We start from the raw sequence: 12003 nt of genomic DNA, 5'->3' as shown, positions 1-12003 counted from the left end.
CTCGAGTATACAAAACAGAATTTCATTTGAAGGTTTGGAGTTTGGCACATACAAATTTACTTGGAGCGGCAGGTAAATACCGCATATAGGAAGGTATAGTGGACTCATACGGAACAACTTGGGGTTTTTAAGGAGTTTGGATGCACAAGCAGTATTCCCGCTTAGTACAAGTGAAGGCTAAAAGACTGGGAAGCGACCAACTGGGAGAGCGACAACAGTCGTAAACATGCATCAAAATTAATTTACACCAAATACAAGCATGAGTAGGATATAATCTACCATGAACATAAATATCATGAAGGCTATGTTGATTTGATTCAACTACATGCGTGAACATGTGCCAAGTCTAGTCACTCAATTCATTTAAAGGAGGATACCATCCCCTCATACCACATCATAATCATTCTAATAGCATGTTGGCACGCAAGGCAAACCATTATAACTCCTAGCTAATCAAACATGGCACAAGTAACTATAATCTCTAAATGTCATTGCAAATATGCTTACTTCATAAAAGCTAACCCAGGAACGATGAATCATCATATTTACAAAAACAAAAGAGGTCGAGTTCATACCAGCTTTTCTCATCCCAATAAGTCCATCATATATCATCATTATTGCCTTTCACTTGCACGACCGAACGATGTGAATAATAATAAGAGTGCACGTGCATTGGACTAAGCTAGAATCTGCAAGCATTCAACTCAAGAGAGAAGACAAGTAATATGGGCTCTAAGTTAAATAATCATTCATGCATATATGAGCCACTAAGCATTTTCAATATGGTCTTCTCGACCCCCAAAGAAAGGAAAAGAAAAAACTAATTACACGGGAAAGCTCCCAACAAACAAAAGAAGAACGGGAAATATTTTTGGGTTTTCCGTTTTAATTACTACAGCAAAGAAATAAAGTACTACTATTTTTTTTGTTTTTCTTAAGGTTTATTAAACACACAAGAAGAAAGCGGGAAAAAGAAAATAAACTAGCATGGATATTACAGTGAAAGAGTATGAACACCGACATCTAGCAATGAGTGTGTGTAAACATGAATGTAATGTCGGTGGGAAATACGTACTCCCCCAAGCTTAGGCTTTTAGCCTAAGTTGGTCTATTGCCAGGAATGGCCTGGCTGATACCCATAAGTGAAGCTGGGGTCATACTGTGATGGAGAAGGCTCCGGCTGCCATTGGCTGGCAGCCTCCTCTGGATCCCAAGAATAAACAGATAGTCGTGGAGGCTCATCTTGTGGCTCCGGTTCCGGGGCGGGTGCAGGATTTCGATAAGCTTGAATGGCCGCCCACGGAACGATGTGAGGACCTGCAGACAAGTTAAACAAAGGGAGAGTAGGCAAAGTAATAATCTCAGGGTGATGTTTATCAAAGTACAATTTATATTTGAGCTCCCCTTCGCGGCTTTTAACAAGAAAATCATGCGCTAGCATACTCCTATAATCTAAATAAGCACGAGGCAGCGATGTTTCCTCTTCCTCCTCATGCCTAATAGGTATTTCAAAATGTTCATCTAGGCATGAGGCATAAATGCCTCCGAAGATAGGGCCTTTAGTACGGTTCAGACTTAACCGCCTAGCAACAATTCCACCCATACTAACAGAGTTATTTCGGTATAAACCATGGAACAAAATGATAACATCAGGAATACTAAGGTTTCCACAGTTTCCGCGGCCTATCAGGCAACGACTAGCAAATAAGGCAAAGTAGCGTCAAAAAGGAAAATGAATGCTAGTGATTCTTGCATCAGAAAACTTCCGGGTTTCTCCCACCATGATAGTATTAATAAAAGCTTCTACTTCATTACGGTGTGGTTCATCCAAGGTGCCCTCAAGAGGTATTTTGCAAACCTCGCAAAATTCAGCTAATGGCATCCGCTTAACAACGTCATATAAATGAAATTCTACCAATGGAGGTGAACTCTTAGGGAAAAAGTAGAAATTTTGCACAAAAGTATTTGTGAGTAAGAGATACTGATGACGTTGGTCGCGGAGGAAATCGGTGAGGCCAATATTCTCAATTAGTAAGTAGAAGTCTTCATAAATCCCAGCTCTCCTCAAGAAGTCATCGGAAGGCCATTCACACGGCCGGACCTCCGCGGTGCGAGGCAAATTAAATTTGGGCTTCTGTTCTTCTTCCTTTTGTTTTTCCTTCGAGCTTCGGCTCGATGAGCCCCTCAAAAATCTTTTCATTATTTCTGAAACAATCTAAATTTTTTAGTAACTTCAAATAAAAGTGAGCCAACTTTAATAAAATTGATAGCAACAACTCCTACAAGTGCCTAGAGCCTATATAAAGCATTGGTACTAATTGGAACCATATAAATTTGACATGCAAGCTCAAGAACATGGTCACCTCTGCAGCACAAATTTGCAATGAATAAAGCACTAGAACAAAAACTAATTGGACCAATGGAGGAGTCACATACCAAGGAACAATCTCCCCAAGCAGTTTTGCGAGAGGTGCTTTGAGCAAGGAGATCGAAAATCACAGCTACGGGGGCTCGAACTCGTGCTTGAGTTGGTTTTTCATGTTTGTGTGAGGCAGAGGAAGAAGATGGGTGCAGGAATAAGTGGAGGAGGGCCACCGTGGGCCCACGAGGCAGGGGGGCGCGCCCAGGGGGGTAGGGCGCGCCCTCCACCCTCGTGGCCAGGTGGCAGCTCCCCCCTTAGTGATTTTTGCACAGTAAATTCTTAAATATTCCCGAAAAAATCATATTAAATTGGCATGGCATTCTGAGGACTTTTATTTTTGGGAAATTTTTATATTATAAGGATAAGTCGGGAGACAGACAGGAAAGTACTATTTTACTTTATTTCTACTAAAAATCAGAAAATATAAAGAGGGTACAGAAGGTTGTGCTTCTAGTTTCATCCATCTCGTGATCATCAAAATGAATCCACTAACAAGGTTGATCAAGTCTTGTTAATGAGCTCATTCCGATTAACACGGAACCGGAGAAATTTCGAATAGCACTAAGTCACCTCAACGGGGATATGAAAATCCCCAACAATAAGTATATCATACTTCTTCTTGACAGTAGGGAGAGGAAATTCAAAACCTCCAAATATAATCGATGGAATTTTTCCAATAGAGTTGACACTATAAACTTGAGGTTGTTTCCTCGGAAAGTGTACCGTGTGCTCATTGCCATTAACATGAAAAGTGACATTGCCTTTGTTGCAATCAATAACAGCCCCTGCAGTATTAAGGAAAGGTCTTCCAAGAATAATAGACATACTATCATCCTCAGGAATATCAAGAATAACAAAGTCCGTTTAAAATAGTAACGTTTGCAACCACAACAGGCACATCCTCACAAATACCGACAGGTATAGCAGTTGATTTATCAGCCATTTGCAAAGATATTTCAGTAGGTGTCAACTTATTCAAGTCAAGTCTACGATATAAAGAGAGAGGCATAACACTAACACCGGCTCCAAGATCACACAAAGCGGTTTTAACATAATTTCTCTTAATGGAGCATGGTATAGTAGGTACTCCGGGATCTCCAAGTTTCTTTGGTATTCCACCCTTAAAAGTATAATTAGCAAGCATGGTGGAAATTTCAGCTTCAGGTATCTTTCTTTTATTAGTAATAATATCCTTCATATACTTAGAATAAGGATTTGTTTTGAGCACATCAGTTAATCGCATACGCAAAAAGATAGGTCTAATCATTTCAGCAAAGCGCTCAAAATCCTCATCATCCTTTTTCTTGGATGGTTTCGGGGGAAAAGGCATGGGTTTTTGAACCCATGGTTCCCTTTCTTTACCATGTTTCCTAGCAACGAAGTCTCTTTTATCATAGCGTTGATTCCTTGATTGTGGGTTATCAAGATCAACAGCAGGTTCAACTTCTACATCATTATCATTACTAGGTTGAGCATCAACATGAACATTATCATTAACATTATCACTAGGTTCATGTTCATCACCTGATTGTGTTTCAGCATCAGAAATAGAAATATCATTTGGATTCTCAGGTGGCTCAGCGATAGGTTCACTAGAAGTTTGCAAAGTCCTATCATTTTTCTTTTTCTTCTTTTAGAAGAACTAGGTACATCAATATCATTTCTCTGAGAATCTTGCTCGATTCTCTTAGGGTGGCCTTCAGGATACAAAGGTTCCTGAGTCATTCTACCGGTTCTAGTAGCCACTCTAACAGCATAATCATTTTTCTTACTATTCATTTCATCAAGCGCTTCTTTTTGAGCTTTAAGTACTTGTTCTACTTGAGTGGTAACCATAGAAGCATGTTTGCTAACAAGTTTAAGTTCACCTCTAATATCAGCCATATAATCACCCAACTGTTTAATCATATAGGCATCTTGTTTTAATTGTCTACCAAAATAAGCATTAAAGTCATCTTTCTTAAACATAAAGTTATCAAACTCATCCAAGCACTGACTGGCGATTTTAGTAGGAGGGACTTCAGCTTTATCATATCTATAGAGAGAATTTACCTTTACTACCTGTGTCGGGAGATCGGGAGGTTCTTCAGTAAATAAGTAATTGAGATCATATACTTCTTCAACAGGCGGTAAATTAAGACCGTGTATTTCTTCAATAGGAGGTAAATTCTTAACATCTTCGGCTTTAATACCTTTTTCTTTCATAGATTTCTTTTCCTCTTGCATATCTTCAGGAGGAGAAATAGAACACCTCTCTTCTTCGGAGTTGGTTTAGGAATAGGCTCAATAATTGGCTCAGGAGCTGGCTCAGGAGGTGCCCAATTATTTTCATTTGTCAACATATTATTCAATAGAATTTCAGCTTCATCCGGTGTTCTTTCCCTGAAAAGAGAACCAGCACAACTATCCAGGTAATCTCTGGAAGCATCGGTTAGTCCATTATAAAAGATATCAAGTATTTCAGGTTTCTTAAGAGGATGATCAGGCAAAGCATTAAGTAACTTGAGAAGCCTCCCCCAAGCTTGTGGGAGACTCTCTTCTTCGATTTGCACAAAGTTATATATTTCCCTCAAGGCTGCTTGTTTCTTATGAGCAGGGAAATATTTAGCAGAGAAGTAATAAATCATATCCTGGGGACTTTGCACACAACCAGGATCAAGAGAATTAAACCATATCTTAGCATCACCCTTTAATGAGAACGGAAATATTTTGAGTAAATAAAGATAGCGCGATCTCTCATTATTAGTAAACAGGGCAGCTATATCATTCAACTTAGTAAGATGTGCCACAACAGTTTCAGATTCATAGCCATAGAAAGGATTGGATTCAACCAAAGTAATTATATCTGGATCAACAGAAAAATCATAATAATCCTTATCGGGAACACAAATAGGTGAAGTGGCAAAAGCAGGGTCGGGTCTCATTCTATCTCTAAGTGATTCTTTACCCCATTTAATTAGCAACCTCTTAAGTTCATATCTATCCTGGCAAGCAAAAATAGCGGCAGAAGATTCTGCATCAAAAAGATAACCTTCAGGAATAGGAGGCATATTTTCATCATCACTCTCATCATTGTATTCAGGTGCAGTAATTTCTCTTTCTTTAGACCTAGCAATTTGCTCATCAAGAAATTCACCAAGGGGCACAGTAGTATCAAGCATAGAAGTGGTTCATCACAAGTATCACGCATAGCAGAAGTGGCATCATCAATAACATGCGACATATCAGAATTCATAACAGTAGCAGGTTTAGGCGTCACAAGCTTACTTATAACAGAAGGAGAATCTAGTGCAGAGCTAGATGGCAGTTCCTTACCTCCCCTCGTAGTTGAGGGCAAAATCTTGGTCTTAGCGTCTTTCAAGTTCTTCATAGTGTCCAGCAGATATAAATCCCAAGTGACTCAAACAATAGAGCTATGCTCCCCGGCAACGGTGCCAGAAAAAGGTCTTGATATCCCACAAGTATAGGGGATTGCAACAGTTTTGGAGGGTAGAGTATTCAACCCAAATTTGTTGATTCGACACAAGGGGAGCCAAAGAATATTCTCAAGTATTAGCAGCTGAGTTGTCAATTCAACCACACCTGGAAACTTAGTATCTGCAGCAAAGTGTTTAGTAGCAAAGTAATATGATAGTGGTGGTAACGGTAACAAAAGTAAAGACAGCAAAAGTAATGTTTTTGTATTTTGTAGTGATTGTAACAGTAACAACGGAAAAGTAAATAAGCGAGAACCAGTATATGGAAAACTCGTAGGCACCGGATCAATGATGGATAATTATGCCGGATGTGGTTCATCATGTAACAGTCATAACATAGGGTGACACAGAACTAGCTCCAGTTCATCAATGTAATGTACGCATGTATTCCGAATATAGTCATACGTGCTTATGGAAAAGAACTTGCATGACATCTTTTGTCCTACCCTCCCGTGGCAGCGGGGTCCTATTGGAAACTAAGGGATATTAAGGCCTCCTTTTAATAGAGAACCGGAACAAAGCATTAGCACATAGTGAATACATGAACTCCTCAAACTATGGTCATCACCGGGAGTGGTTCCGATTATTGTCACTTCGGGGTTGCCGGATCATAACACATAGTAGGTGACTATAGACTTGCAAGATAGGATCAAGAACTCACATATATTCATGAAAACATAATAGGTTCAGATCTGAAATCATGGCACTCGGGCCCTAGTGACAAGCATTAAGCATAGCAAAGTCATAGCAACATCAATCTCAGAACATAGTGGATACTAGGGATCAAACCCTAACAAAACTAACTCGATTACATGATAAATCTCATCCAACCCATCACCGTCCAGCAAGCCTACGATGGAATTACTCACGCATAGCGGTGAGCATCATGAAATTGGTGATGGAGGATGGTTGATGATGACGACGGCGATGAATTCCCCTCTCCGGAGCCCTGAACGGACTCCAGATCAGCCCTCCCGAGAGAGATTAGGGCTTGGCGGCGGCTCTGTATCGTAAAACGTGATGATTTCTTCTCTCTGATTTTTTTTCTCCCCGAAGGCCAATATATGGAGTTGGAGTTGGCGTCGGAGGGCCACCAGGGGGCCCACGAGGTAGGGGGCGCGCCCCCCACCCTCGTGGATAGGGTGTGGGCCCCCTGGTCTTCATCTTTTGCGAGGATTTTTTATTAATTATCCTAAGATATTCCGTGGAGTTTCAGGTCGTTCCGCGAACTTTTATTTTCTGCACAAAAATAACACCATGACAATTCTGCTGAAAATAGCATCAGTCCGGGTTAGTTCCATTCAAATCATACAAGTTAGAGTCCAAAACAAGGGCAAAAGTGTTTGGAAAAGTAGATACGATGGAGACGTATCAGGGCTCCTCGAGCGTGATACTAAAAATAAGGGACTCCCCAGGCAAACGTTCCATAGGGGACGATTTGGTTCGCTACAATGAGCCTTTTTTTCATGTGAAGGACCCCATATTATATTGAAAACAAGGAATGGTACAACACAATCTCAGGAAAATAGAATATTACAAATAACACCCTGGGAAACCAATCTAACCCCACCACCAACGCATGATAAGGGCGTTACCGTAGTTGTCGCTGCCGCTCTCTGCCAAAGCAAGCGAAACCCTTGGTTGTGCGCACGGATTAAAGACGTGGGAAGTCACCATCCTCGATCCAGGAGGATCAGCACACCGGACATAAGCCAGATTGGAACTATGCCGGCTTGTTGAACGACGACGATGAAGCGTAGCCACCAATGAGAACCTGCAAATCCGGAGTCACCAAACCCCTACAAAAGCTCCATACCCCCATGTCGAAGCCGGAGCTGGCGTCACAATGACAGCGGGGCCAGGTCATAAAATCCACTTCAAGGTCGACACCGCCGCCGCACCAGCCTCGATTGGTTATCCTGCTACCAGATCCGTCTGACGAACGCCTCATAGCCACCCACCGAAATCGAATCTGATGCAGATTTATTCCATGCCGCCACCACCATAACCATCAAGACAGAAACGATAGAAGGAAGAAAACCTAGCCCTAACCTAACTACACGCCATCGACGAGACATCGAGGGATCCCCCCTCTCCCGCCACCGGAGCGACCGACGGAGAGAGGAGGAACCCCTCGACTCGTTGGCGGAGGACGATGGCAGCCGGGTCACCTCTCTCGTAGGAGGGGAAAGCAGATATGGAGCGAACAAAACGTTAGCTGGTGCCCTGTAGCTTACTGCCGCCATATTTTTTATTATTTGTTTTTAGATTGCTTCGAGCATCTACAGTCGGACTTGGCAAATCGGGCCCCTCAAACGTCCATGGACGTGCCCGGGCGCATCCGCAGTCACTAACCGAGCACCCCTCAAATAATGTAATCCACATCCGGACACCTCAATTGCCATATCTTAAATTCATACAAACTCATGCAACTACGTCGATGCACATGCATCGTCCGGCTACTCCATCACACTACACTGAAACATGCATTGAACTACCAAAATTTGGCATGTTTGGCTATGGTGGAGTTCATCCACGTCTGCCATTGCCCTTCCCGACGCCCTTGCCATCCTTCTCACAGAAGTACAGGTCAAGGACGCAGTACAGATCAAGCCGGATCTGCTCGTCGTCCTCGCTGTCCTCCTTTTCCTCCTTCGGTGGCAGTCCGGCCATGGCACAGACCGCCTGATTATGCTCTCGAGCGAGGGCATGCGTGTTCCTTCGTTGCAGTTTCTTCACAATGCGGGCGCGAAATGGCTTTCTCCCATGTGGCCGCCCACGCCGCCGCATCTGCCGCCTCCGGCACCGCCATTTCTGTCGCGATACGGCCTCGGCGGCCCTTGTCCTCTTCTTCCCGTGGTGGGTCGGCCGTCCCGGTGGGGACTCATACTCTTCCCGACCGGTGATGGGGAAGGAGAGGTGCTTCGGCCGGTACCGCGAGGATCCAGCACCGGAAGACCCGAGCGCCCGGCGAGACGACACTATGGCGTCGCGGCGGACGGATCCATCCGTCGGCCGAGTGTTGTCCTCCCGGGAGCGGCGAAGTGCAATGCAGACTGCCAATGCCTCCTCCAACCCACACGGGATGACGCCCCAGTCGACGGATCCGGACTGGTCGTAGTCCGATTCGCCGCCTGCCATGGCAGAGAAGGGCGGAAACCGCCGGAGGTGAGCTCGGGTGGCAGAGGAAAGTTGAGTGAAGTGGCTAGGGTTTGCTCCGGCCAGTGGGTGGGGACGAATATAAGTGGGGTCGGGTGGGCCAGCATTGGCCGAGTCCGACGTGACAGGTGTGCCCGGGCGCCCCATATCTGCCTCATATTTGGGCTGGTCTATAGGCTCTATGTGGCCTTAAAGCATGAAAGCGATTTCATAGCTGGGAGGTACTGTCTGTCGTCTTGAATTTCACCCTGTTGGCCATGAGCATGTTTAGTCTCTTGGATCTTTTGCTGCGTTACCATGACTGCTATTCTAGGTAGACTACCTTGCTTTATTTCTTTATAAGATTCATATGTTGTTTCACAACATGGAAGATTTACCGATGAAATTCCTTAGATAAACACAACAATAATAACAAAGCCTTTAGTCCCAAACAAGTTGGGGTAGGCTAGAGGTGAAACCCATAAGATCTCGCTACCAACTCATAGTTCTGGCACATGGACAGCAAGCTTCCACGCACCACTATTCATGGCTAGTTCCTTGGTGAGACTCCAGTCCTTCAGATCCCTCTTTATAGACTCCTCCCATGTCAAGTTCGGCCTACCCCGACCTCTCTTGACATTATCGGCACGCTTTAGCCGTTCTTTATGCACTGGCGTTTCTGGAGGCATGCGCTGAATATTCCCAAACCATCTCACACGATGTTGGACAAGCTTCTCTTCAATCGGCGCTACCCCAACTCTATCTCGTATATCATCATTTCGGGCTCGGTCCTTCCTTGTGTGGCCACACATCCATCTCAACATGCGCATCTCCGCCACACCTAATGTTTGTCGCCTTTTAGTCGGCCAACACTCAGCGCCATACAACATTGCGGGTTGAACGACCGGCCTATAGAACTTGCCTTTTATCTTTTGTGGCACTCTCTTGTCACAGAGAATGCTAAAAGCTTGGTGCCACTTCATCCATCCGGCTTTGATTCGATGATTTGCATCTTCATCGATATCCCCATCCCTCTGCAGCATAGACCCCAAATATCTAAGATGTCCTTCCGAGGCACCACCTGCCCATCAAGGCTAACCTCCTCCTCCTCCTCCTCCTTGTGCCTAGAAGTACTAAAACCGCACCTCATGTACTCGGTTTTAGTTCTACTAAGTACTAAGTCTAAAACCTTTGGATTCCAAGGTTTGTCTCTATAGCTCTAACTTCCTATTGACCCCTGTCCGACTATCATCGACTAGCACCACATCATCCGCAAAGAGCATACACCATGGTATATCTCCTTGTATATCCCTTGTGACCTCATCCATCACCAGAGCGAAAAGATAAGGGCTCAAAGCTAACCCCTGGTGCAGTCCTATTTTAATCAGGAAGTCATCAGTGTCACCATCACTTGTTCGAACACTTGTCACAACATTATTGTACATGTCCTTGATGAGAGTAATGTACTTTGCTGGGGCTTTGTATTTCTCCAAGGCCCACCACATGACATTCCACGACATCTTATCGTAGGCATTCTCTAAGTCAATGAACACCATAGGCAGGTCCTTCTTTTGCTCCCTGTATCTCTCCATGAGTTGTCGTATCAAGAAAATGGCTTCCATGGTCGACCTCCCAGGCATGAAACCAAACTGATTTTTGGTCACACTTGTCATACTTCGTAAGCGGTGCTCAATGACTCTCTCCCGTAGCTTCATTGTATGGCTCATCAGCTTAATTTCACAGTAATTAGTACAACTGTGAACATCCCCCTTGTTCTTGAAGATTGGTACTAATATACTTCGTCTCCATTCTGCTGGCATCTTGTTTGCCTGGAAAATGAGGTTGAAAAGCTTAGTTAGCCTTACCATAGCTATGTCTCCGAGACCTCTGCACACCTCAATGGGGATACAATCAGAGCCCATCGCCTTGCCTCCTTTCGTCCTTTAAAGATATGCCTCCTTGACCTCTGACTCCTGGATTTGCCGCGCAAAACACCTGTCGGTATCATCAAAGGAGTCGTCCAGTTCAATGGTAGAGCTCTCATTCTCCCCATTGAACAACTTGTCGAAGTACTCCCGTCATCTATGCTTAATCTTCTCGTCCTTTACCTGGAGCTGGTCTTCCTCTCTTAGATCTTGGCCATCTTATAGATGTCTCTTTCGCCTTCCTTTGTGTCTAACAGCTGGTAGAGGTCCTCATACACCTGACCCCTTGCTTCACTCACAGCTCGCTTTGCGGGCTTCTTTGCCATCTTGTACTTCTCTATGTTGTCTGCACTCCTATCTAGGTAGAGGCATCTAAAACAATCTTTCTTCTCCTTAATAGCCTTTTGGACATCATCATTCCACCATCGAGTATATTTAGCTTCTCTTCTACTTCTCCTGGACACTCCAAACTCCTCTGAGGCCACCTTACATAAACAGTCGATAAAAGGGCAAACTTGATGCACACGTTGGGCTCCTAACACTCCAATTTTTACTTCTTAATTGTTAGAGTCATCTCTATTCTTAATAAGTGGTGAATAAGGGAGTCTCTTTGAGCTCTGCACATTTGGGCCGTCAGATCACGTCGGTCACTTGATCTGAACCGTCGGTCGTGGTAAAAACCTAGCGCTACTGAGTGCCCACACGGTGAAAATATCCCTTGACTCAGCCGCCTCACGTCCTTATCCTCCTCCCGCCCCTCCGCCCCCTCCTTTGCGCCGCTGGCTGCTTCACCACACTTATGCACCGGCATCTTCCGTCTCTGCTCAATCTCGCGCATCTCAGGCGAGATGGACGTCCTCGTCCTTGTTTGCAGCCACGAGGTAAGCCGGCTTCCTCGAGCCCGAGCGACGGCCGCGAACCAAGAGCTCGCCCTCCTGAGCCTCCTCCTACGACAATACGGGGAGAGAAGCGAGATAGGGATGGCGGTCATGGCCTTTGCAACCAACGCCTCCATGCCATCCTCGGTTTTCTCTTCTCAATG

Source organism: Triticum aestivum, chromosome 5B (genome assembly GCF_018294505.1).
Source record: "Triticum aestivum cultivar Chinese Spring chromosome 5B, IWGSC CS RefSeq v2.1, whole genome shotgun sequence".
Lineage (NCBI taxonomy): Eukaryota > Viridiplantae > Streptophyta > Magnoliopsida > Poales > Poaceae > Triticum > Triticum aestivum.
This window is presented reverse-complemented; position numbering follows the sequence as displayed.